Genomic DNA, 24,845 nt, shown 5'->3' on the forward strand with positions numbered 1-24,845 from the left:
GTAGAGACTTTGATATCCCTGAGTCTTAAGCAACAGGAGGCAAGCCAACAATCCCTTGGAGCACAATTCAGGCAGAAGGCAGAGTCCAGTCCTTCTTCAGCAGAGTCAGTGTCTAGCAGGCCAATACAAGAGAAAAGAAGGCATTCAAAATCTATCAGTCCAGCAGATGGGTCCTTTAAGCAAGACAGCAGTTCTGACAGAGTGCAGTTGTAGGTTGAGAATGTCTGATTTTGTGGGGTGAGAGACCCAGTACTTATATCCAAAAGTGCTTTTGAAGTGGGGGTGACTTCAAAGAAGGGTCTTTTAAGTGTACAAGTATCCTTTCTTCCTCAGCCGTGGGTCCAGACTATTGATAAAGGAAATCAGCACTTTGTGTTGGGACAGCCACTGCCTCTACAGGTGTGTTAATCCTTCCCACCCTTCCTGACCAGGAAGAGCCATCAGAATGCTGATGAATGTAGATTATCCACACCTAATCTTCATGTGTGTGTGGCTGTCTAGAGGGAATGCACAAAGTGTAGCTGTCACTCATCCCAGATGTGAATTGAAGACAGACTGCAGGCACACAGAGCTGTAAGAGCAGACATATGTCAACTTTCTAAAAGTGGCATTTTTAAAGTAGTAATGTTAAATCCAACTTAACCAGTGAAACTGATTTATCATAACAATTTCAAAGATATGAAACAAGATACAGCTACCTCTTTCTAATTAGGAATTACAGCTTAAAAGTGTTTTAAGGCATTCTCAAAGTTACCCAGTTAAAGGAGAACACCTCACTGTAGTGAAAAGTGACTTTGGGAGTTTTTCATTACTAGGACATGTAAAACTTAATAGCATGTGCCCTATCTTTTAGCTATACAGCACCCTGCTTTATGGGAGATGTAGGTCCTACCTTAGGGGTGACATATATGTAATAAAAGGAAAGTTTAAGGCTTAGCAAGGGTTTTCAATGCCAAGTCGAAGCAGCAGTCAGGCTGCACACTTAGGCTCTGCAGTGGCAGGCCCAAAACATGTCTAAAGGGCTACTTAAGTGGGTGGCACAATCAGTACTTTCAGTGAGGAGGAGAAACAAATCCTAATTACTGGGGGAACAAAGAAGGAACACCTCCTCTTTGTCACCTCAAAAATTACCATAAGCAAGGAAGGATGCAATTTGGCAATCCATGGTGGACAAGTTAAACTGTGTTGCACAAACAAAAATGACAGCACTGTAGTGTAAGAAAAGGTGGCATGATTATAAATGCAGGGCAAAAGAAAATCTGGCTAGGAATATCATGGCAACAACGAGGACTGGAAGAGAACCTCATTCCCAGGAGGAGTTGGACCCATTGGAGGAGTTAGTGGCATCACTCATTCCAATAGAGTACGTTGCTGGAGTGAAAGACAGGACAGTGCTAAAGAATACTACAAGCAAGAACTGCTATGTGAGTGAAACCAAGAGATCACATTGATTAAGCTGTCATGCAGCGATACCCAGCAAGACACTTCCTGTGCTGTGCTGTGTGGAAGGGAAAGGAAGGAATATCTCATGTATTAAGTCATCCATCACATAACTGTTATTTTCTTGGGCAGTGACAATATATTCAGCTCAGTCCTGGCCTGCTAGTTGTCTCAGGTCTATGCGTGTTGTGCTGCACCAGTCCAGGGTTTTCCTTTGAAAACTGGGACATGTAGTGCAATCTATGGCATTAATGGGCAGGACTACAAGTCCTGGAAAACAACAGAAAATACCTGGAGTGAAGCAGCACATCATGCATGGTCGCTAAAAACATGGCAAATATTCCAGTGCCAATTAAGGCCCTCTTAGAAAATGATGCAAGGGTGCTGGTATTGGGGTTAGACAGTCAAAAGTATAATGTAATGTAACACAATGTAATGTGTCTTTGTAGATGGTCACCTTGTCACCTGAGAGGATATCCAGGTTCTCAGTAGGTGCATGCTCTACAAGTAGGGTCACTTGAAGAGCCAAGTATGCAGTTACTAGCACAAATCTATATTTCATGTAGCTGTCCTGATGTGTCTGGTAGGTTTTCCCTGGTATAGCCTACCATGAAGACACCACCCTACCTCCTGTCTTGCTCACATGGTTATTGAGGGTGGTGGTAAGTGTAAATGATGCAGAACAGAGGTCCATTTTTTTTGGTGGAAGCATAGATGGTGTGTGAGTTAGTTGGGTCCCTGGTAGTGTAGTGCATTGTAGGAGTGGATAACCATCTTGAACTGGCAGTGTGTCTGAATGGGTACGCATTGTATTTTTCTGAGGTGAGGTGCGATGTGTGTGCTGCAAGCCAGGCCGAGTAATAGTTTGGCAGTGGATTGTTTGCCTCTTATGTAGCAGGTGTGCAGAAATGGTGTTGTAGAGGGCATTGGTATACCAAAGTCTGCCATTGATGAGGGTCTGGTTGACGTTCTTACAGGTGTCTATAGAGAGCCATATAAAAACATGTGTGTACATGTAAAATATGTGAAAGGAGGTGAAGGTGATAGTGGCAATTTGAAGTGCCTCTCCATTCCTACAACTAATATTGAATATATATATATATATATATATATATATATATATATATATATATATATATATATATATTCCAATATTCGATATTGAAATGTCGACTTTTCTTCCATTACAATGACTTCTCCAGTTATAATAGGTCATAAGTTCAGTGTAGGTGTACAAAACATCTATTTAGGCACAAAAGAGAACCATACATTTCACTCATACAAGTGTTCCCCACTCATTCAGATATGTCAATGGTAAATGAAACTTATGGGCTGGATATGTACACTTTTGCTGTTGTTCTTTCATCCTGCAAGGGTGGAGGTGAGGTCATGGGAAAATCTAAGTGAGATGTATAAAGGTAATCAATAACAGCTTGTGTGGCTGTGCATGCGCTAGGTCATCTTCAGTAACGCAATGCAGATCACATTGATAACTTGCCATACTCTGCGGCAAGAAGCCACTACAGAGATGGAGGGTGAATGTCTCACTGCATCAACACCCTTACTTTGTTTGCTTCACATATTTAGCATCAGTGCTATACCTGGAAATGTGTCATAATGCAACCAGTCAACAAGTGAACCAAAATCGGGAGAAAAAAAATCAGCATTCCGCAACACACAAGAGTAAAAAGCCCCTCTGTAGTATGTTTGTGCAGGCAGCTGTCCATACCTGCCCAAGAAAATTTGTATCTACAAAACAGGCCCCCTTGCACTATGAGGGAAGGATACCTGCCTTGGTGTTAGCCAGGCAAAGGTATGCCACCAGTAGGAAATGAGTGGAAAGTCTTTTAACGTGAAATCACTGTGCATTCATTCCCTTTCTCTTTCACGCAATGCAGCAAGGTGGCTTGCAACATTGCACTGCAGCTTGACATAAATGCCACATAGGTTACGTACTGCCATGAGGTTGGCATTGATATGGCAATATATGTTAAATATTGAGCACATGTCCTACTGGCTAAACTTAGGCCAATTAATATATGTTCATGCAGTGACGCCTACTGGGGCTGCATAGGTATTACAACAATGCTTTTGCCACTCATAAGATACATAAATTACTGAAATATGCAGGTTGCCATCCACTTTACAATTGCTATGCCACAGCGCAAGTTCTCTTTCATGTGTGCATCTTCCTGCACAATGTGCTATAGGCAGGCTGAGAGCTGTTGTGATGAGGAAAACCTTGGATTGATACAGGAGCATCACTACATTTGCACAGCTTCCAGAGCATCAGTGTAATGGGGCCACTGTCACTAGTTTCCATATAGATCTGACATGGGCACCTCTGATGGAGGCTCAATCACCCCTGAGACAGGATATCAACAGCTATTCCTCAGGTAAGTGGTGGTACTGAGGGAATGTTAAGATGTCATACAAATGACACACACTCCTGTGGCAACACATGTTGAGATGTCAATTGTACCTTTTCATAGGTTGTACCAGGATGCAACCACGGTTGGGATGTTCCTGGCACATTTCTAGCATCTATCTTTTGTGCAATGATTGGAATGTGATGACTAACCTGCCAACACGATCATGAATGTTTTTGCAGTGTCGTTGGGCATGACACACAGATAAACCATCCCCATATTTCAAGTGGGGTACTGCAGAAAACACTTACCCACACCTATGTTTACACTACATTCACCTGAACACACCTCCTTGTTTTTCCTGAAATCTATTGACATGCGATGTTGAGTTTGCTCAATGATTCTGATTGAGTTGTTGCCAGACACATCACATTGTTACAACTATCATGGATCACACACACACGTCATAGACCTACATGTACTCATGACGCTTACTTGCCACATCACTATCTTCGAAGTGGTCAACTTCACCTCAGGTGAAATGGCAATGTTCACCTGCAAAACAACAATGAAATCATTGTATGAAATGTAGAGCACATTCACACACTTCTAAATATTAACTAAGCACTATGACATTCCAGTGTCATGGCACATTTAGAACACCCGCACACACATATGTATACTTTTTCAGACCATGGAATGCAGACTGATCTGACAGGAGGTAAAAGGTCTGAAATGTCTTACATTACAGGGGATGATCTAGCCACATATTGTGCAGTGTTTGCATCACATGAGAGAGGGAAAACCAAATGATTTATCAAAGTATATTTACAAGCCCAAACATTGTTCAATGCGGAGAGTACTAAATGGTAACCCTCATTTGTACAAAAGGCTACTTAGCAATACTTGGCATCAAGGGCCTCATTCTGAGGCTGGCGGGCGGCGGTCGCGGCCCGCCTGGCGGGAACCGCCATATGGCCGCTCCCCGGTCGAAAGACCGCGGAGGCCATTCTGGCTTTCCCGCTGGGCTGGCGGGCAACCGCCAGAAGGCCGCCCGCCAGCCCAGCGGGAAACCCCTTCCCACGAGGAAGCCGGCTCCGAATGGAGCCGGCGGAGTGGGAAGGGTGCGACGGGTGCAGTAGCACCCGTCGCGAATTTCAGTGTCTGCTAAGCAGACACTGAAATTCAAAGTGGGGCCCTCTTACGGGGGCCCCTGCAGTGCCCATGCCATTGGCATGGGCACTGCAGGGGCCCCCAGGGGCCCCACGACACCCCTCACCGCCATCCTGTTCCTGGCGGTCGGAACCGCCAGGAACAGGATGGCGGTGAGGGGGTCGGAATCCCCCATGGCGGCGCAGCAAGCTGCGCCGCCATGGGGGATTCCTCAGGGCAGCGGAAAACCGGCGGGACACCGCTGGTTTTCCTGTTCTGACCGCGGCCATACCGCCGCGGACAGAATGCCCTGCGGAGCACCACCAGCCTGTTGGCGGTGCTCCCGCCGACCGCGACCGCCGGGGTGGGAATGACCCCCCAAGAGTGGTAGCTCCCTGTAAGGCAACACTGTATTTATGGTGGGTTTGCTACTTTGATTGACATTTTGATGCATCTGGATTCACTCTGTTTTGCCTTGTGGGTCACAAGGTAGCTATACATTGCAAATACATTTTTATATAAATATGTACCTTAACAAAGTTATCTATATGAACACATCTGGATGGTACATTAATACATACTTATGGACTCTCTGATCTTCAATCCCATATAGTCCACATCATCTGCTTCCTGGCCTATGACAGCCACACAATGATGTTGGGAGATAGAGCATTCCTCATGAGCCACCTTGCTCAGGTATCATTGCACCCACTCCCAATGATCCTTCTGACTTTTTGGTCTTCTGTACCCCCGGCTGACCTTTCCACTTGCAGCTAGTGCCTCATCAGTAGGATGAGACAGCCAACCTCTCTGACACTGAAGCTCACACATCTTCCCTTCCATGACATGGCCAAAATAGCACAAGTCCTAACTAAATCTTAACACACTAAACAAAAAATGATACCTCCTTAAACCCACAGCTATACCTAATTAGTTCTAACCCCAAAATGCACAAATACCCAACAATACAGATACAATTACAAAGACAAAAATCAATGCTTAAACAATAAAATTACCCAAAATATATTTGATAAAGACAGACCAGGCACATGCTACTCCACTAACAGCCACAACAATTTCCAAGCTGTTAAATATGCCCCTTAGTGTCCAGCACTGTAGTCCACATGTGTTTTGCTATCACCAGAATACTGACATGCAGCACACACAGGGGCATATTTATAATGCCCTAGCGCCACCTTTCGCCACATTAGCATCATTATTTTTTACGTTGATGTGGCCCAGCGAGGCCGAAATCCCCACCCCTTATTTACAGCATGCATTGCGCCACTTTGTAACCCTTTTGCGCTACATTATGCCTGCTCCATGGTGGCAGTAGAGGGGTTCTAAGGGGCTCAGGGAAAGTGACACTGCACTCAGTGCAGCACCGCTTTCCATAACTCTGCCCCAGAGTCAGCACACACTGTTTAGTACTACAGACCCTTTGTACTATACTAGAGTGTGTCACATTAAAAACACACTACCAGCACACACATATTAACTATGTGCACATAGTTCCACATTTCACCCTATTTGTTGTGTGTCTTGCATGGGCACATGCATTCAGCGCATGATTTTTTCACACACAAACTTCCAGATCATGATGTTGGACAGGGGTGATTTGAACACACAGCAGCAGAACTTTAGAAGGGGTGAGGGAGCCAGTGGGCCTCTCTCCAGGGACCCAGGGTAGAATGGTTATGTTCACTACTATAGAGCAACCCTTGACCCTGCTTTAGCAGGCAGGTCGCTCCCCGCTCCGCCGCCCAGCGCCACCTCCTCACCGTCCGTTCCCTTTGTTTTTTTTACAGCTTCCCCAGCCGCTGCGTCCCCTTCGGCCCCTCCCGCCTCCCCCCTCCACCACACCATCCGTTCCTGTGTTTGTTCCAGCTTCCGCTGCTACTGCGTCCCCTGTGGCCCCACCCCCCTAGCCTTCCCATTCGTCCAGCCCTCCCTCCTCCCAGCTGCCACTCCCTCCCCCCTCATTTATGGAAGCTGCGGCGCGGTAACGAGGAGCAACCCTTGACCCTGCTTTAGCAGGCAGGTCTCTCCCCGCTCCGCCGCCCAGGCCACCTCCTCACCATCCGTTCCCTTTGTTTTTTTTTTACAGCTTCCCCATCCGCTGCGTCCCCTGTGGCCCCTCACGCCTCCCCCTCCACCTCACCGTCTGTTCCTCGTGTTTGTTCCAGCTTCCCCAGCTGCTGCGTCCCCTGCGGACCCTCCCGCTTCCACCTCACTGTCCGTTCCTCATGTTTGTTTCAGCTTCCCCTGCCACTGCGTCCCCTGCAGCCCCACCCCCCCTAGCCTTCCCATTCGTCCAGCCCTCCCTCCTCCCAGCTACCACTCCCCCCCCCCATTTATGGAAGCCGCAGCACGGTAACGAGGAGCAACCCTTGACCCTGCTTTAGTAGGCAGATCGCTCCCCGCTCCGCCGCCCAGCGCCACCTCCTCACCATCCGTTCCCTTTGTTTTTTTTTTTTACAGCTTCCCCAGCCGCTGTGTCCCCTGTGGCCCCTCCCGCCTTCCCCTCCACCTCACCGTCCGTTCCTTGTGTTTGTTCCAGCTTCCCCTGCTGCTGCGTCCCCTGCAGCTCCTCCCGCCTTCCCCCTCCACCTCACCGTCCGTTCCTCGTGTTTGTTCCAGCTTCCCCTGCCGCTGCATCCCCTGCACCCCCCTAGCCTTCCCATTCATCCAGCCCTCCCTCCTCCCAGCTGCCACTCCCTCCACCACCATTTATGGAAGCCACGGCATGGACGTGCCACTGGTGCGCCGAAGGCGCGCCAGAGGCAAGCCAGTCTGCGCCCATCCGTGCCAAGACCGCACCCAGTGCCAGTCCCCATGGCCCTCGCAGACAAACCTACTCCCCCCTCATCCTCCACTCACTCAACCCAGGCCCTCACCACACCTGCACCCTTTCCAGCCCCACACACACTCATGGCCCCTTCACTTGCCACACCTGTCATTTTTCCTGCTCCTCCTCCCTCACACCACACACCAACCATAGCCACCCCCCGACAACACACACAACACCCCCAACGCAACACACACCTGCTCTGCCCCCCACCAACCAGCCCCGCAGCACACCACCCCACAACCAGAACACACCCCACAACAACACCCTCATGCACCACACCAACGCCACCCACCACAATCACCTCAACTGCCTGCTCCACAACACCCGCTCCCTTCACAAACATGCCATAGAACTCTGGGACCTCATCACATTACACTCACCCGACATCGCCTTCCTCACGGAAACCTGGACCAACCCCTCCTCAGAACCGGACATAGCCATCGCCACCCCCAAGGGATACAAACTCCAACGCAAAGACCGCCTCAACAGGCCAGAGGGTGGCATCGCCATCCTACACAGGGACACCATCAAAGTCACCACCAGCTCCCAAAACACTATTGACAACACAGAACACATGCACTTCCTAATCCACATTAACAACAACTCCACCCTCAGAGGTACATTAATCTACAAACCACCAGGACCACGCCCCGCCTTCTGCGACACCATCGCCGACACCATGAGCTCACACGCCCTCACCTCCATAGACTACATCCTTCTCTGTGATTTCAACTTTTACTTGGAGAACCTACAAGACCACAACTCTACATCCCTCATAGATAACCTCACCAACCTCGGACTCAAACAACTGGTCACCGTACCCACCTACTCAGCAGGACACACGCTTGATGCAATTTTCACCTCAAGCCAACACATAGCCTACACCCACACCGCTGAGCTCCTCTGGACTGACCACCACTGCGTCCACTTCTCCTTTGCCAAACCCCCCACACACCACCATCAACACACCACACCCTACCGCATGTGGGACAAGATCCCCACAGAACGCCTGAACTCCCAACTGGCTCACAACCCCCCCACACCAACGACCCCAACACAGGAGCCCACAACATCTCAAAATGGATCATCACCTGCACAGACACACTAGTCCCCCTCAGAAAACACATCGCCACCCGCAACATCAAGAACGCCCCGTGGTTCACCCCCGAACTCCAAGACTCCAAGTGCAACTGCCGCCAAACGGAGAAAATATGGCGACAAAAACCCTCTACAACCAATTTCTCCACCCTCAAAGCCACCATATCTACCCATCACCAACTCATACGCACTGCCAAAAGAGACCACTACAAGACACGCCTTGACAACAACTCTCAAAACAGCAAAGAACTCTTCATCATCATTAATGAACTAGCCAAACCCAAAGCCAGCAACATAGACTCTTCACATACACAGCCCATATGTGACGCCCTCTCTAACCACTTCCACCACAAAATCCTGGACATCCACAACAGCTTCATACCACATCCACCCACCACACACACCCCTCACTCACCCAACTCAACCCCCACTCATGATCCCCCCACCACACTCACCACCTGGTCCCCCACCACACATGAAGAAACCGAAAAAACCATGAACTCCATCCGCTCCAGATCCCCCTCCTTTCCCTGCCCACATCGCATCTACAACAAAGCCAGCCCAACCATTGCCCCCATACTCCACGACATAATCAACTCCTCCTTCGACTCCGCCACCTACCCAGACCCCTGGAAGCACGCGGAAATCACCGCTCTCCTAAAAAAAAACAAAGCCGACCCAGAGATCCTCTCCAACTATCGCCCCATCTCCCTCCTCCCTTTCCACGCCAAGGTCGCTGAGAAACTAGTCAACACCCGCCTATCCCACTACCTCAAAGAAAACAACACTCTTGACCGCTCACAATCCGGGTTCCGCAAGAACCACAGCACGGGAACCGCCCTCATCGCATGCACTGACGACATTAGGACCAAAGTCGACAAAGGCAAGACAGTCGCACTCATCCTCCTAGACCTCTCCGCAGCCTTTGACACTGTCTGCCACCACACACTCCGCACACGCCTCCACAACATAGGAATTCGCCAGAAAGCCTTGGACTGGTTCACCTCCTTCCTCACTGACCGGACCCAGAGAGTCCGCCTCCCACCTTTCCACTCCACCACCACCAAGATCATCTGCGGAGTCCCCCAAGGGTCCTCTCTCAGCCCCACACTCTTCAACATTTACATGATCTCTCTAGCCAACATCCTCCGATCACACAGAATCACTATCCTCTCCTACGCAGATGACATCCAACTCATCCTCTCCCTCACCCGCAACCCCACCACCGCCAAAACCAACCTAAACGCAGCTCTCCTCGACACCGCCAACTGGATAACAACTAAGCACCTCAAGCTTAACTTCAACAAAACCAAGATCATCATCTTCGGCACCAACAAAACCGTATGGGACGACTCCTGGTGGCCCACCACCCTAGGACCCGCACCCACCCCCGCAAACCACGCATGCAACCTCGGCATCATCCTGGACCCCTCCCTCCCCGTGACACACCAAATCAATGCTCCTACCTTCTCCTGCTTCCCCACACTCCGCACTCTAAAAAAATCCTTCAAATGGATTCCCCCAGAGACCAGGAAGACAGTCACCCATGCACCCATCAGCAGCAGACTAGACTATGGTAACGCCCTCTAAGCCGGCACCACACTCAAACTCACACGCAAACTCCAGAGAATCTAGAACACAGCTGCGCGCCTCGTCCTTGGCCTCCCCCGCCATGAACGAATCTCACCACACCTCAAAACCTTCCACTGGCTCCCCATAAACAAGAGAATCACATTCAAGATCCTCATACACGCACACAAATCCCTCCACAACACCGGCCCGACATCCCTCAACGAAAGAGTGAACTTTCACACTCCCTCCAGCAAACCTCCGATCAGCCAACCTCGCCCTAGCCACAGTCCCCCGCATCCAACGCACCACCACAGGAGGCAGGTGCTTCTCCTACCTCGCCCCCAAAACCTGGAACTCCCTCCCCATCAACCTCCGCAAAACCAAAGACCTCCTGCTCTTCAGAAAGAACCTCAAAACATGGTTGTTCGAACAGTGACCCTCCTGCCCCCCCCCCCGCAAGCGCCTTGAGACCCTCACGGGTGAGTAGCACGCTTTATAGCTTTTTTTGATGGATTGATTGGTTGACTGATCACTACTCGTTATGCTGCCATCCCCATGCTTGTGCTATTGTGCTCCCAGCGAAGAAGGTAGCATACTGCAACTATGAGGGTAGCTCTTTTGGTGCCCCTCCTGGTCTAAGAAGACTGTAATCCATGACAGAGGCCTATGTAATGACACACACATATTTATTGTTCCCCTTTCAAAAGATAGCAGCATTGGTGATCCAGACAACAATACAGTTAGACACGTAAGGCAGGGGTAGACAACTCCTGCCAGGTAGTAAAAAATTCCAATACAACATCTGCCATTACACCACATTTCATATATTTGTGTATATCCGCAACCATTTGTGCTTGCATCATGACATACATGCTTCGCACATTACACATCCCTGTGTTCCTGAAGTAATGTGATGCTTGGCATCTCCTTTGTCGTACTTTTCTGAAAAATGTCACGCATTGCTACTTCAGCAATTTAGTAAGTTTTCTTATGGGCTTTTGAGCCTGCTGGCATTGCTCTGCAAAACATGGTAAATGTATATTGTATCAAGTGTGGGCCAATGTAGACTTTACATCAATCAGCCCTGGGAAGGTGTTACATGTGTTCTACTTTGTGAATCCCCACACATGCATGAATGCATTCTTTACAAATGTCATATTGATATCTACACCTGAGACTAGGCCTTTGGCCATGACAGGTGTCTATCATGATCTGTGATGGTATCTGATGCAACATTTCTTCCAGCAATGTTGTGCCACTCTGCATTCTAGGCAATGTGTGAAACACACATCAATTAGGAGATTGCCGCTGGGACTGACTTATTGGTAAATTTGTGGTCTATCATACACTGAGTGACATATTTAACTCACTTTGATGTACCAAAACACAGGAAGACAGCTTGTTGTGCTACACTGCATTGTTTAAGAGCGGGAGGACAGGCATGCCCCTTATCTATCTATATATCGGACAATCCTGCCCTCTTCCTTTCATGCAGTGCATTGCAACACATTGGCTTGCTGAGTTGATTTGTTCTTATTTGAAGATATGCCCCCATGTTTATCAACAGCTCAGAAATCAAGATCATACATGTCGAGGCCCACATCTAGCTGAAAAGATGTGAGTGACTAGATATAAACCTTGAAAATCACACAAACACGACACAATGGATGAGTTAAAAAAAATATTTATTGGATAATAACTTGACATATTTTATGTCATTATTATCATTATTTTCATCTAATTATGCAAAACAACTAGCCATGATCTAGTCTAGTTTCCGACGACCTGCCATTGTGTGCTCTGTGTCTGCATCTTTTTCATCATTCTCTTTCAGTTCATGTGGGATTTCTGTGTCATAGTCCCATGTTACATTAGTTTTTAGACAACTGTTATGCAACATTGTACACACTAGGATGATCCTGCGTGCCACAGAAGGCGAGTACTGTAGTTTTTCCTCTGGTTTGGCTAGGCAGCGGTACTGGGACTTTAGGACCTCAAATATTTGGTCAACAACATTTCTTGTTTTAGTCATAGACAAGTTGTTTTGGCCCCTCTGTCTGTGGATTGTGAAATGGGTTAATGAGCAATAGCTGCAACCCATATCTTTGGTCACCTGAAAAGTGGGAAATACGAAACGTCAATGATTTGGTACATTATCACTTAGCTATAACTAACTTTGGGTCTAATTTAGATGTTGGCTGAGGGAATACACCATCATAAATGTGACAGATAACCTATCTGCCGAATTATGATCCCCATAGGATAATGGGATTGTAATATGGGAGACGGGATGTCCAACAGGTTTGTGATGGAGTATTCACCTCTGCCAACATCTAAATCAGGCAGTATGTGTGTTATGTATGCATGCAAACACATACTCATTTCTTTAACTTTTAACACTTATGTCTTAGGTACTCTTGACCATTGCTTTATGCATTTATGTTCAACTTATATGTGTCATTGCACATATTGTCCATGGTGTGGAACATGCAACACCTCACATGCTAACTCTCACACTTAGGCAGAGTTTATTATGATAAGTACTTTACAATGTTTTTAACAGTTATATGACATTTGCACTCAATATGTCTGCAAAGAATCAAATTTATGATCAGGTTATATTGAATACATAGGTTGTGACAGTGCCAATTGTTTGACACTCACACATACATTTGTACTTTCTCACCTATGATGTCCTTGCTTGCCTACAAGTCATTTGCACAGCCTTTGATTTGTTAACTTAATTTAGCATGGCTATTTGCTTAGTACATGTAACCAATTTTGAACATGTAACATGGATATTTATATTGGAAATTTTCGTACAGCAGCTGCTGCTTTTTGAATGGCAAGTTGTCTTGATGAACTTAGCTTAACGCATAGGTATGGCAATGGTAAACATGATGTAGATGTAAGTAACTTTATACTAAAGACCTGTTCACAACACCTTCTGTATTCACATGTTTGCCTTGTAAGTGATTCTGTACTTACATACCTTGATTCTGACATCATTAATTTAGCATGATAAGGTTCAGATTTGGATCATGAGTACACTGTGATACCTTACTTTGGTTGCATCACCTATGTTATTTCTTAGTGTATGACATATTTCACATAATATGTATTGATTGTGTCAGTTGTACATTGTTGGACTGAGATGCAGGATATGTTGGCAATTTGAGGCACTAAATTGTTCCTCTATCATGTTATTAAGGTATGTCAATGTGGCTTATCTATTTATGTGGTTGGACCTAGAATGTTTGCATGCCTGAAAAATAGGTGACCTTTCTACCTTTGATATTACATATGTACCTAGAGTTGACATTTACAAAAAAATGTATGCTACACTTTGAGTGCATAACATACATGGAATTTAGAAGTTATTTTTACATTTGTTCTCCTGATGCTTTGGTCAGCTCAACAGATGTGCTGCAAGGTATGACTCATATACTTAGGAAGACATGATTTGTTCAACACCCGTTATTTTAGTGGAACATTAACTAGTAATCCAGACTTGTGACAGCATTGCACATGAACACATCTCAAATATGGCTAGGATGTATCCTTTCTAATCATATAGAATTTAACTGTGGACCACATGACTGGTTCAGCATTGCAGAAAATGTGGTTCTGGACACTCACACAGTGTGAAATGACAGAATTCTTCTCACTGTGGGATTTCCCTACTTCTTTTGCAGGATTGGAATGGCACATGGGACATCATTGACAACATGTGACATCATTGACAACATGTTGAAGTAAGTTGTTGCCACGATGTGACCGTAAAACAAGCTCCATACACAAACACAGAGATAGCTATTGTGTCATACATTACAACTTCTTAGTTGGTATAATGTGTATTTCTGCTTTTCGTAATAACGAGTAGACGATTCCCATATCCTCTATTCTGAAACCGCTCATTCGTAGTACTGGGGCAGAAGATGTATGCATCATATGTACTTCCTGGAAATTTTACCAGAACATTGCAGAAAGTTCCCTGATGTTCCACTATGGATTGGACATTGATGAAGTAGTTGAGCTTGCAGTTTCTGTACAGGTGCGATGTTGCTGAAGGGGGCACAAATTGCACAGGTGTGCAATAAACACCAAGCACATTAGGGAATCCAGTAATGTAGTAGAAGTCTTGCTTGGTATCCAGTTGTTGTTGGGTAGTTTTGGGGAAGAGAAGGTACTGGGGTGTAAGTTTTATGATGGCATCTGAGACAGATGGGAGAAAGGTAGAAAATACTCCCTATGGAACTCCAGCTAATCTGGCTGCTGTAATTTGGAAGGATCCTGATGTCAGTATATGGAGCACAGCCATCAATTATACATGTGCTGCAATGGCATGGGTCCTTGCACTTTTCTGGCTGGTGATTTGGCCCTATCGTCTCCAGCAATTCCATGATGGACTCCCTCTTCAGTCTGTAGAACTGTATGACCTCCTCTACCCTGAGTCAATGAGGGACATGCACTGCAGAAAAATCTACTTCTTCCTCTTTCGCTGAGTACATGCTGGTTTCTTATCTACTCCCAGTTGCAGCATGAAAACCACCATGGGATAGGTGAGCTTGCCAGAGTGTGTGGTGGTGGTGGGGTATTTGTACTGACCTTTTCCATGCCTGGTTTGTCGATGGGCAGCAATTACGGTGCATTTCTAGCTTTGCATTGGCTACTCCACGATGCATGATGCAATGGCATACTCATAAATACCACTAGGTTACGGTTGCGTTGGATTTTGCAGGGGAACACCCACATTGCATATATTTATTCTTGCATGATGCAGCTGGATCAGGCATAGCTTTTGCCCAGACGATGATTAAAAAAGTGCATATTTTTGCAGATGCGTGATGTTTTTAAATAAGACTTACCACTTGTGCTGGCCTTTCATCACATTACGTGACACAAGGATGGTGCAACCCATTCATAAATATGCCTCTCAGTGCCTTTTTAATGCGTCTGCATTGCCTAAGGTGCATGGGTATAACTCAGAATTTATCCAAGTTAATGCACGATTTGCAGACCACAGAAGTCATAAACAGTGAGCAGAGACTGTCTCTGCCTGTTTTGAGCTGAGCTGTATCCAGTTAATGCATTAACTTGGAGATATTCTAAGTTATCCATAGGCAGGTTAGGCTGTGCCAACACATGAAAACCTGCACTGAGCTTTGTGTTGAGCTTGGGAAGCTGTTCATCATACTGTCCTATATGTGTTCAGAACCATCACAGCCTTTTTCCTGTCTGACACTAGTTGTCTAAGTAAACACAAAAAAGGGTGACTCACATTGTTAGTGCAGCTTTTTCTTTTAACAGTTTGGCATGTCTAGGTCTTTTAGCAGTGGCAGAAAAAGCCATTGGTCATCCCATGAGGAGAATGCTACTACCCTTCAGTCAGCACCCAGATACACAGTGATGACACTAGACACCACTTTCTGCTCAAATAAGTGAGGGGAGAGAGAGATGACAGTACAAGGATGTCAAAAAGTAGACACAAGCTCTACTAGAAATACAAAGGGACAATCTAAAAGTACAGATATATCTCTCTTTGTGTTGTCTAGATCTGAGGATCAAAACATAGAACAAGGAATGGAAAAGAGGTATGCTCCATGCAAATAAGTCACAAATGTGATTTCTTTTTAGTGGTATCCACAAATGTATGTTTGTGTTTGTAAGTATGAGTTATTGTTAAGCACAATGCCATAAAAAAGCAGCCAAGCACTAAACAGGGCCAAAGGCAAGAATGCAGCTCAATGATAGGAGAGGTGGCTTGTTTCTTGTAGCGCAGGTGTACGTTTACTTTCTCAGGATGTAGTGTTCTTCAAAGACGTGTGTATTCAGCTCCTCCAATAATTGGGGTAGGTTGGTCTTGATGGATCTAGTGATTTTGTTTATATTCTGGTTGTGTAGAAGAAGGCCTATTGCTTTGTTTTCTATTTTTATACTTCTTTTTCTCCATTGTGATGTATCCAGGCTACAGGTATGTCAAGAGCCACCAGATATCATGTACCTGCCAGCCAGGTAAACGGGGATGCTGGTTCTTATGGCTTTGTTAGATAATACAGATAGTTTTGAAGATGGTGTGGGCCTATAAATGGAGCTAGTGGATTTCCATCAGGATGTTTTTAATGTGATTATATTTCTTCATTTCCTAGGTAAAACATGCTGCAGTTGTTAGGCAAAAAGGGAGTCTAGGAGCCATGGCACAAAGTATTTGCACTATCCAGCTGTAAGTGTATGAGTACTCCAACCAGCAGATCTGAAGTGGCTTACTAGGAGGAATGGGTCAACTTTCTTAGTAGAGAGAATTAGCACCAGGACATTTTTGTGTGATTTGGCAATGTACTCTGTGAAGGTTAAGGTATCTTCCAGGATGAGTCCATGTGACATGGCAATAGGTGGAAGTTAGGGTTAGATGTCAAACTTCATGTCATTGAAGGATGATTGGACTGTTTATTGCTTGACTTTATTGGCAAATAACTGGCATTCTATATCAGTAGTGTTTCGAGTTTCAAGTAGCTGCTAAGCATTCAGATCTGGATGAGTTGTGAGTAGTTTTTTGAGGTACTGAATGCTTGGAGCACAGAAGACTTTCAAGTATTGTTATGTATCATCAGCATATTGGCGAATTTCAATGCTGTTATTGGTGAGTTTAGTCCCAGAGTGGTCCATGATGAGGTTGAAAATTACAGGGAACAGGATCGAGCCCTGCAGAATTCTGCAAATGAAAGGATGTTGTAGGACATATAGGTGCCCATGTGAATGAACTGGTGTTTGTTGGACAGGGAGGAGGAGAACCTCTGATGGCTTCTTCCAATGAATCTTAATTGAAACTTATGGGCTTGATGAGGGTCTATGGCTGAAGGTGTCCAAAAAGACTGAATGATCCAGCAATATACAAAGGTATCCCTCATCTTTGTGTAAAGTCACAATGCCGTTCTCTATCATGTGTAAGGTTATGTATCAGTGCTGCAGAGTGATCAGACTAATAATCGTGCAGGCGACTGTGAGCATTTAAGTGCTCTAAGAGTTCAATACAGAATTCTTTTTTAATAATGTTGTCAATGAAAAGTAGGTAAGTGATGGGCCAGTAATTGCTAAGGTCATCCAGGTGTACTGTATGTTTCTTTAGTGAGATGATCATACCTGTTTTGAGACCTTCTGGGAAGATGGTATAAATGAGAAAGGTATCAACAATGGTGAGTAGAGGGGAGAGAGCATTTTTAGAGAGAGGTTTGATAATTGAGGAAGATAAGACATCATCTTCATAGGAGGTGGCTTTGCTGGAGTTGAGTTTGAGCAACCTTTGTTTCTTGGTGAATATGTAGGATAATCACCATCTATCTGTTCCAAACAGGTTACAATGTTTCTGCAGGGGTTAGTGAAATCACAAAGGACTGCTGGGATTACATTCTGTGGTATCATGGAGTGTTCTAAGTAGGTTAACACACGCTGTCACCACACTCTCAGAAGACAATTATTTTAAATATAGCGTACAATAAAAGCCTCATTCAAAGGTTGGTGAATGTGAGGCATCAAGTAAAAAACAGCAGATACCTCATCTGCCTAGTCCTTAAATCCCATAATCCTATCAAAGGTGGGGGAATCACAGAGTTTCTGCAGTGGAGTCTTTCCTGGCTCCCCAGTAGAAACCCTTGACTAGGTTGTGTTTCTGTCTCTTAGCCACCAGGTCACAATGAAATGATCAGTCAGGGAAAGCAAATAACAGCCCTGAAGCATGAGGAAATGTCTCCCTACGCATCCAGTTAACTACCTTTTATTTTGCTGAAGAAAGGTAGGCAGAGGCCTCCACATTTCTAGTAGGTTGTAAGACCCCCCCACAAAGGCCTACATGAGTCAGAATCTTCTCGAAGTGCAAATCAGTGTTTGCTTTTCTCAACCTATAGTTATTAATCATTTAGATCGAGAAAAGGACAAAATAAATCACAATAATTGTAAAATGTTACTTTCAGAAGAACATAGAATTACCTTCCATGTGCACATCCATCAGCTCAAGCAGACACATTTAGCTGTGTTATTTACTACAGTATAGCAGAGCTGGTGTTTTGATCATTGCTCAAAATGTTATGCAAAGTGTAAAACTTTGAACATCACCCATTCTTTGGAATTTATCAAGTTTTCAACTGCAGGAAATGTTTTTGACAACGCAATTTATTGTTGAAATTTTTGCAAGATACCTCTCTTTTAGGGCCTCATTTACAAGGGCATTGTGCCACCGGAACGCCACTTTTTCCGATGTTCTGGTGACGCAATACCCTGCTCCATATATACAAAGCAACGTTAAGCCACTTGTAGCTTACCGCCGCCTTGTAAATTCGGCCCCTTTACATGCATCACTTTGCATGAAAGGGGCGTGCAATGGGTGTTGCTGTGGGCTTTCACCGCAAAACCCTTTGCATTTTGGCACTGCCAGAGATTTACAAGAAATCATAAACCTGAGGCAGCGCCAAAAACTAATGCCACTGGGGGGTGGCGTTAGAGTGGTGCAACCTTGTTTCTTCTTTTTCTCGGTGTGCTCCATTCTGCAGCACCCATAGAAAGAGCTAAATGCCATTAATGATTGTTTATGTGCAGGAAGGTGTCCCTTCCTATAATTCAAGAATCATTAAATAATGTTGATTTGCTACTTTTAAGTGTGCTGCATTCTGCAGCACACATAGAAGTAACAAATCACCATTATTGATTGTTTATGTGCAGGAAGGGACACATAGCATTTAAACATAAACAATAATTCCCTGCAACACAGGCACCCTTGCACCGTGGTGCAAGGGTGCCTGCATCGGAGCTAGGCAGCTACTGTTAGCACCAGCACTAGAGGAAAATCAGGGGTGCACCGTTGTTGTAAATACTGTACATCCCTGAGCCTTTGAAATGTCAGAGCATGGTGCTTCCAAATTTGGTGCAGCTCCGTGCTATGACATTTCCTTGTAAATGACGTCCTTAGTTTTTCATTGCAGAATTTTAATTTGCAAGGGTACGTTTAGGGAATATTTGCTACTCCTTTGAGTGCATCAAATATTTCAAATCTAAAAAATGTTAATGAAGTCGTGGAGGAAAAATCTTTGCAAATGTGCACATGCTTATTTTAGGGGTGAAACCATAATAGCAAAAGAGCATTGCATGCCAAAGGAGACACAATTATAGTCCTGTAGTTTTAGAGGTGCAATATTGTCTTTAGTTATGTTGTTGTTCTACATTTGAAGTTTGGGATGATAGCTACAGTGGTGTAGTGTTATCTCTATAATGATGTGGTGTTCTATTTTTAGTGTGAAAGTTTTTTACTTCCAGTGTGATCTTACATTGGTAGATCTGGAGTTACTGGTATTCATCAACTCTCTAGAAGTAACTTGTGCAAGTGAAGTCTAACCCAGTAAGTCATACAGGGAGGTTGGACACATTGAAGAGGTAGAGCCTGTCACTTTTACACCCTTGTAGTCACATGAAACCATTAGGAAGTCTACAAACAAATACATAAACACTCTCAGTGACAGCCTGGTGAAGTGGAAGGGCCTGCAGCATGACCAACTGTACCTACTCTCTAACTAGTAAAGTAGCATAGAGATTGGTCATGTTGCACACTCCACTATTATTAGTCAGACTATGTGAATGAAAAGTGAACAGGAAAGAATGACGTGTGAAGCCAGAACACTCATTTCTGTGTGAGCTGCAGAGACTGATCATTATTATTGGCTGCAGATTAGGGAAAGAATCCTCTTTAAAACTCTAGTCCTGCCACATAGAACTATTTATGGTCCAGGTCCTCTATATCTCTCAAATAGATTAATTCACTATAATCCTGAAGATGACTTTCCGATCTTCTGATGCATGCTGTAGCATCTAGATACCATGTCAAACCATACATATCGTGCAGGTATGTTATTTGTTCCTCCATATCTTTGCACTTCCACTGAACAACAAACTAACTTAAGAATCTTAAATACATAAAGAAACATTCTATTCCCAGTGGTCATGCTCAAAGCATTAAAGAGGACAGATAATTCTAGTTGTGTATTGCAATATCACATTACATGACATTCTGGAGCTTTCGCTGCCAATCCTGGAAGACCACTTTGTCTAGTGTAACCAAACATTAGTTATGACAGACATTTCCCTGTTCAACCATGGTAAGTATTTCAATGATCTCTCAATCCTTGACACAGTGCTTGATTCAACATTATTTGTGTTAATTTAGCTATCTGAACTGTTTTATTTAGAGTACTGACAAATGTTTCTACATCCCCATTTCCTTGAGGCCAATACAGTTATCTTCTGGTGAGTTATCCCCATGTAACTCATACATTTCCTAAAATCTACTCCATTAAATGATGAGCCATTGTCTGTTTTGGAAGTGGCTGGATTCCCCAGGTTGAAAAACGCCATCCAAAACCTGGAGTATGGGAGAGGCAGAGGTTGAGTATACCACTTTAACAATGGAAAGTCTAGAATACTCATCTACAACAAATAAGCATTTTCCTGAATGCAGAAGTTCAAAGAATTCTGCTGCCAGAGTTGTCCAACTATGTCAGGTAATACAGACATGTTGAGCTCTTCTGGACAAGTTCTTTTGGACTGGCACTGACCCAAATGACCAGCTTGCACAACTTCCTCCACTCGATTGGCCATATTTAGAACTACACTTTTTCACACTGAAATTATTTTGTTATGGCTTAACTTCTGTGACTGTCATGGGTAATGGCAATCACACGTCTCTGAAAAATTACGATTTTTGTTCCTCGTAATAAAATACTGAAGGCACTACTGCAATTTCCTCATTTACATTCATAAGAGCAATCATGTCCTTTTTAGTAACACCTACAGGAAAACATACTGTGTCATTCTTCATCTGTTTATTTCATGTATTTGTTTTACTTCCTTTATTAATTGATCATTTTCTAAAGCTTCCATTATTTCCTTTTCTGAAATTCGTTCCGGGACAGCATTCTTGATTACAAAGAATATGTACTCCTCTGCCATCGACTTCTGATTATGACTTCAGCAGCTTAATGTCTGGCCAAATAATCTAATGGATTATACTCTTTCCCCAGTTTATTTATAACTTTGAATTTATAACCCATTAACACCACTCCCCTCCTTTCTATATGTGGGGGCATTTTAGCCTTTGGATTATCAAATATTGACAATAATGTTAGATGGTCTGTAATTACCACAAAATTTTTGCCAAACAAATATGATAGTATTCACATGCCCACACTACAGCCAAATTATCTTTCTCTGATTGAGACTAATTCTCACCTTTAGATAAGCTTGACTAGCATGTGAAACAACATGTCTTGCTATTTCTTTTTCAGGTTTATGCTGCATAAATATAGCTCCACTATTAATTCATAGTACATAGCGTGAGATCAAAATAGGCTAAATCCTCTGCAGGAGATATATCCATTTTGATTTTTCTGAATAATTCTTCTTATTCTTCATCCCAATCAACAGTTCTTCCTTTCCGTGTCAATTCATGTATAGCTGTGCTTATACAAGCATAATCTTTGATGTAAGATGAACAGTAACTTGTCCTTTCCAAAAAGGAATGTAGTTCAGATACATCTTTAGGATGTGATGTATTCACAAATGATGATACTTTGGTGGGACCTGGTTGCATCCGTTCTCTAGAAAAATATGTCTATAAAATAAAACTCTCTTATAGCAGTCTTACATTTCTCAGCATTCAAGCTGAGTTTAATAGCTTACATACTTATAGTAGCGCATGGTCATTGATTCCTCCCAAATAATCAAAGTGCCATCATTGTAATTCATACAGTTTTTTGTTAGTCTGATCATATTTTTTATTGTCTCCTTGAAAATGTCCGAAATTGAAAATATTCTGAAGTTTAATCATTGGTATCTAATGGAGCAGAAAATTTAGTTACATATTGTGATTGTTTATCTAAGTTGGATTTGTACAAATCCAACTTTGAAAATACTAATGAACCATTGAGACTGCTTGTCATTTCATCTAAGTGCGGACCTGTATGTCTCTCAATTTCAATTGTTAAATTAGGCATTCTCATATCTACACATATGCAAATATTATCTTTGTTTTTTTTCCGAACCACGACTATTGGAGAAACGCATGGTGTTGGGCAATTACTGGTTCTATAATATCCTGTTTTCTCAGAGAATGAAACTCCTCTACTTATTAGGAGGTGTTTAGATAGTTTTCTATGCATCTGAGCTATTTGTTTAATTAATAAATTTATATGAAGAGTAACCATACTTCTTTTCAGTTTTCCCAGTACTTGAAATAATTTAGGATACTTACCTAAAATAAGATGCTGCGCTGTTACATGAAAATTCATTGCAATTACATCCATCACATGTGCTATAATGTTACTTAGCAAACAAGGTCCAGGTACTTATCCTCATCAAGCATACATTTTCTCCTCACTAGTTACCTTTTGGTACATAAGAATTTCTTTGAAATTTCCCATGTGAGCAACTAGACAGCTTGCTACCCATTGACACATATTTACAATTGATGCTCCTGGGTTGATTTTTGAGACATTTTCTTTTATTCAGAAACACACATAACATAACAAGTTGCAACACTCTCTATATTAAGAATATCTACTGTAGGTGTTTCTAACATGATCCCTTTTAATCATACAAATATGTTGCCAGTCTCTATGTTTTTATGTTTTTTTGCATCATTTATAGAGGTTGCATTTAATTTTCATATATTGTCACTTCCTGTCTAGAGTAATCCTCATGGTATCCCATTTGTCTAATATGTCTACTGTTCTCTTGCTTCTCCATTCTCTGACATTCCTTTTTTCTAAACTTTCTGAGTTTGCTTTATACACAGTCAAAAATTATTACATTTTCTGCATTTCTACCCTGATGCTGGACAAGCTTCCACATGCAGAATTTGCAATTCGCATTTCTAAAATTGTTTCTTTCCTTTCTTTTCTAGTCTTACTTTCAAAGTTCCTTGACATTTGTCTTATTTGCTCTATTATTTTAATTCACCCTTGCTCCATATTAGCCACATGTGTCTTTGCACTTGTTTATTTTTTAGCAATATGTATAATGGTTGGCAAATTGTATGTCTTTTCTAACATTTTTTTTTCTGAATGCTTCCTCATGATTGAATTTTTCAAATTCACAAAATATTACAAGTTTCCTTAACCTTGTAATACCCTCATACATATATCTTTCATAATCTACATTTCTCTGTAGGTCAAATCTTTCATTAAGACATTTCATGAGGCCTGTTTGTTTCCTGTTGAGGAATGGCACAATTAGGCCTTCTATTTCATCTCCTACTAACTTGAGTAGCAAGTCCCTTGCTTGCTCATCCAAATGTTTTTTTTTTTGCATGTGGCTATTAAAATGTTCAAATCTCCTTTTCCATCTCTCCAACCTTCGTGTGATTTTTTTGTTGTTCTGTCATGCCAAATGACATAGGTCTGTCAAAAAGTTGCACTACAAATACTCTCTTCCTCTTCCATTAAATGCATTTTTCTGTTATCTCTATTGATTTTGTTTTAGATAGCTAGATAGATAGATAGATTGATTGATTTTGTTTAATTATCATTTGTTTCCTTTAGTAATGTGAAATGTTAAAAAATGCCCAAATGGCTGGTTCAAAACGCATTCATTGCATGGGTTATATCCAATTGTTTGTCTTTAAAATAGCTGTTCTTATTTAATTGTAGGGGGAACTGTTGAAATGCCTCATCATAGGATGGTTGCTGACTCAGTGCTCTAGCAATATCTTGTGTTTGCTGAGTAAATGCTTCAATAAATGAAAATCACTATTTACCTTCCTTTGAAGCACTCCTCATTGCTTAAATAAGAGTGTGTGCCAATGCCATTTCACTGAGCTGAGAGCGCTCACCTTCCTTTCTTTATGTGTGGCAATGGAGAATCAGCCGTTTTCATTGTGATGGTAAGATGCTGCCACTTTCCTATTACCTGAGATTCACTTCTACAGGCAGGCTCCTCTGTTCCCCTGATTAGTTGCCAAATTGGGGCATCCAGATGCCACAAACCAAAGTATGGCTATTGTACAGGTATGTTCTCTACTCCTCTATATTATTGCCCTTCCAGTGAACAACAAACTCACTTCAGAATCCTGCACACATAAAGAACCATTTAATTCCCAGTGCTCGTACTCTTATCACTAAAGGGAACATATAATTTTAATTGGGTATTGCAAAATCACAGCATCACATGCATGAAACTACCTCCCTATGCAGCTCCAAACGATTGGTATTGAAGGCCAATTGAAAAAGTTCTTAAAGTCTGACTGTTTTAGATAGCCAAGTTGGTAACTGTATGTAAACATTAAAGGAGTCAGTATGATCCCGGCGGTAAAAAACACCTACTGCCGC

At 43.4% G+C, this 24,845-nt stretch overlaps 1 long non-coding RNA gene across 3 annotated transcripts in view; it reads left to right on the forward strand.

Annotated features, from left to right (window-relative positions):
• The window catches only part of LOC138304002 (uncharacterized), a 238,677-nt gene that overhangs the window by 133,177 nt on the left and 80,655 nt on the right, over positions 1–24,845 (forward strand). For all 3 annotated transcript variants that reach the window (XR_011205482.1, XR_011205480.1, XR_011205481.1), the window contains one exon: positions 14,178–14,237. This is a non-coding gene — a long non-coding RNA (uncharacterized lncRNA). The remainder of the gene's footprint in view (positions 1–14,177; positions 14,238–24,845) is intronic.

This window comes from Pleurodeles waltl, chromosome 7, assembly GCF_031143425.1.
Source record: "Pleurodeles waltl isolate 20211129_DDA chromosome 7, aPleWal1.hap1.20221129, whole genome shotgun sequence".
NCBI classification, from domain to species: domain Eukaryota; kingdom Metazoa; phylum Chordata; class Amphibia; order Caudata; family Salamandridae; genus Pleurodeles; species Pleurodeles waltl.